Raw genomic sequence first — 4,345 nt, 5'->3', positions numbered from 1 at the left:
CATCTACGTTTTATCTCTCCACCGTTTTTCTATCTCGTTCTTCGCTGTTCTTCCTGTTTGAGAGCTGCAAATCCCGAGGCTCTAGGGGCGAGTGAATCGACCTAGGGCAGCCCATAGCTGCTGCACTCCCTGACGGGGTCCCTCCCGGGGGTGTGGGGTTTTCGGGTCTGCAAAAGCGCCCGTCGACTGTCTTGCGTATCGCGCTGTCGGTCGGGTCTCCTTCGACGTGAGATGCGGTGCATCACCCCTGGCGTCGAGGGTACACGTGACGTGTTCGTGTGTCAACACACTTTTTGGCGACTCCGCTGGGGACCGAAGATCAATCGTCATCATCCACCATGTCCGATCTTCCCAAGCCATCTGAGGTAGATGCTGATAACATCATTAAGCCTAGTCTTGATGAGATATAGGCCGATCATCGCCAAGTCTATGAGGAGTACAAGAAGGTGCGCGAGGAGAAGGACCTGCAGGAGTTCCTTGCAAAATTCAAGAAAGATCGCCAAGGCAACATCACTCCGATTGAAGAAATCAAGTTCCCTCCTCTTCAAACTGAACAGGTTAAGCCTTCTGTAAGTACTGCCTTTTCTCCTGAGCAGTGGGCTGAGATTGAAAGTCGTATTGCTGATGGTAACAATCTAGTCTATCAAACTTTTATAGAAAATACTAATGCTCAGAAGAATATATCTCAATCGTCTAGTGGTAATAATGGTGTAGCTGCTAGTGTGCAAAACCCTAATCTGACTTTACCTATTGCATCGGCGCCTCCCATGCCGATGACTTATTATCGTACCCAAACAAATCAGATTGTGGCTACACCCATTAATCCTATTACGAGCATGATAGGTTCGGTGGCAACGCCGAACCAAACTCTACCTACAGCTACAACCACTCAACCACTACCAAATTATGGGTCGACATACATGCCACAGTTCCTACCTACAGCTAGTAACCATACTCTTCCTATATCACTTTCACAAGCTTCATTGTCCACTACGGATGATGGTCTAGCTAATCTTAGAGAGGAGATGGCTAAGATGCTTAGAGAGAATTTTGGAGTTGAGTTACCTCGGAATCGGATTTACCAAAAGCCGTACCCCGAGTACTTTGATGCCATCCAGTGCCCTCCGGGATATAAGATTCTAGATTTTGTTAAGTTCAATGGAGAGGGCACAAAAACCACATGGGAGCATGTTAGTCAATACTTAGCACAACTAGGTGAAGCAGGCTCACTAAATGAGTTGAAAGTGCGTTTGTTTCCTTTATCTTTAACTAGTACTGCATTTTCATGGTTTTCTTCTTTACCACATGGTTCCATTCGGGTTTGGTCACAACTAGAGCAGAAATTTCATGATCACTTTTATAGCGGCGACAATGAACTCAAGTTATCACATCTAACATCCGTTAAACAGAAGCATGATGAATCGGTCTCCGATTACGTCAAGAGATTCAGAGAAACAAAAAACCGGTGTTTTAGTTTGGTGATAACCGAGAGAGACTTGGCAGACCTAGTGTTGAGTGGTTTGAGAACTCTCATTAGAGAAAAGCTAGAAGGTTATGAGTTCTTAAATATCAACGAAGTCTTACAAAGGGCTTTGGCTCAGGAAAGCCGAAGCAAAGATCTCAAAGAAGTGCATAGATACAAAGCCGATTGTCCAAAGATGAATATGGTGGAATATGATAGTGATCACTCGGACGATGAGGGTGATGTTTTTGCTACTGAATTTGTTTGGCCATCTAAGGCCAAACCATTTACTTGCAATGATCTAAAACCGATTCATAAGAATCGTGATGAAGAGATGAAGTTTACTTTTAACATTGCTAAGTGTGATAGAATATTTGATGCTTTGCTGCAGGCTAAGATTATTAGAATATCTCATACTTTACCGCCGTTTGAAGAGCTAAAATGGCGTGCTTATTGCAAGTATCATAATTCTTTTTCTCATGCTACTAACGATTGCAATGTTTTTCGACGACAGATACAATCAGCCATTAATGACGGACGATTGAACTTTTCTGAGATGCAAGTTGATAAACAACCTTTTCCAATGAATACCATGGATTTGGTGGGGAAGAAGCTACTCATTCGGCCGGAGGTAGCCGAATCTGCTAATAAAGCTAATGTCATTGTTGGTGAGCCCAGGAAAGACAAGGAGGACAACAAGGTCTTAGGGAGACAGGTTGTGCTTGGTAAGAAACCCGATGGCAAGGAAGTGATCAAAATCACCATCAAGAATCCTACACTCGGGGGGCAACTGCAAGTGCAAGAAAATGCTTGTGTGAGATTTGTCAAGCCCAAGAGTCCAGAAATTGGCAAGTGGAAAAGGAATGAAGTTAAAGTACAGCGCAAGCGGATCAAGCCAACTTTTGATATGTTGCTGTCCAAGTACACCAACCAGTCGACCGGTTCTAGCTTTAATCGGCCGACTCATCTGAAGCGACCAAGGTCACCATTAGCTGATATGTTCAGTCAGTATATGAAACCGAGTGGACCAAGGGTGCCATTTCCAGAAGAGCATACGCAATCTGTTTGGGATCGACTTAACTATTCATATAGAGGCCGACTGAACATTGGTGGCTATCAGTCGGCTGGTCAAAACATGCGACCGGATGGAAATTATCTGAGTGTAAGAATGCACCTAGGTGGAAGTTATCCGAGTGAAAAAATGTGGTCAAGTAGATTCCATCCGACTGGATTCCATCAGAGTAAAAAGGTGCGCCCGAGTGGAAATTTCATGCATCTGGAAAGTTGAAAAGAATGGCGTGTTAAATCACCAAGTGTTGCAGCAGTTGAGTCGGGAAAAGGCAAGGAGAAAATGGATGTCGACTCACTTATCTTGGGCACCGAAACATTCGCCATACAGCAGCCGATTGTGCATAGCAATCTGACTGAGCCGATACTTGCTATCGCGCCAAAGCACTCGGCTAATGACCATGGGGCAAGCACCAGCCATGTAAAGACGAGAGATCCTAAATACACCCAGCCAAAGTGGTGTCCTCCAGGGCTAACAAAGACACAAAAGAGGAAACTACAGAGGTTAAGGAGTCAAGAGATGGCAGAACAGGAGGCGGAGAAACAAAGGGATAAGTTGTTCAATGACACTCGACCCATGGTTCCACCAAAACAAGTGTGGAGGCCTAAACAAATACAAGATACATCAACTTCTACATCTATCACAGCAATACCTACATCACCAAAGGAGGACAATGCAACAGATATGACATCATCTGCGACACTTCTTACTTCTCCTTCACTTGGACAAATTTCAGAATCTGTGGATGCACTCGAGGAGGAGGCTGATATGTTGGACTATGAGTCTACGCCGGTTCATGAAGGTATGGATATCAATATGGTGTATTACTTATCTGCTGAGTTTCGTGCTGTAGATGAAGAAGGGGAGGTGGCTCAGCTGGATTTTGGCGCTAAAAACGCAATATTCGAGAAACCAAAAGAACCAGTAACGCATCTGAAACCATTATATCTCAGAGGTCATATCAATGGGTCGCCGCTCACTTGGATGCTTGTTGATGGTGGTGCTGTGGTAAATCTTATGCCTTATTCGGTCTTCAAGAAATTGGGTTTGCCTGATGAAGAATTGATCAAGACCAATATGGTGCTCAACGGGTTTGAAGGCAAAGAGAAAACTGAAGCCAAAGGTGTAATGTATGTGGAGCTTACAGTCGGAAGAAAAACTTTGGCTACTGCATTCTTTGTCGCTGAGGTGCAAGGTAACTACAACGTCATACTAGGCTACGATTGGGTTCATGCAAACCAGTGCGTGCCATCCACTATGCACCAGTTTTTGATTCAGTGGGTTGATGATGAAGTGGAAGTTATTCATGCGGATAACTTGGCCTGTGTTGCTTTGGCCGATGCATCGGTGGATTGGCAACATCCCAATGCTACTTGCTTGACAGGACGTGACTTATCAGAATTTGATTTTCTCAGCGCGACCAAGAATGGTTTTGTGCCCGTCTCTTTAAAGCCGAGTGAATGCAATCGGCTCCAAAGTATGATATGTTTAAATGGATCCTAATTCCGAGTGGTTACAAAAACGTCTTGTAAAGTATCGATCCAATGAGAACGATATGTATGAGTCTATAGAGGAGTTGGATGACATGGATAAACTTGGACAAGGTTTTACATCAGCCGATCCGTTAGAAGAGGTAGATTTGGAGATGGTTCAGTCACTCGACCGGCATTTATAAACAAAAATTTAAAAGCCGATTGTAAGGCTAAGTTAATCGAGCTATTGAAAGAATATGTTTGTTGCTTTGCATGGGAATATCATGAGATGCCAGGGTTAAGCCGAGAGCTAGTGGAGCATCGGTTGCCTATAAAGGCCGG

The sequence above is a fragment of the Triticum dicoccoides genome, chromosome 4A (assembly GCF_002162155.2).
Source record: "Triticum dicoccoides isolate Atlit2015 ecotype Zavitan chromosome 4A, WEW_v2.0, whole genome shotgun sequence".
NCBI classification, from domain to species: domain Eukaryota; kingdom Viridiplantae; phylum Streptophyta; class Magnoliopsida; order Poales; family Poaceae; genus Triticum; species Triticum dicoccoides.
Note: the sequence above shows the minus strand (reverse complement) of the source record.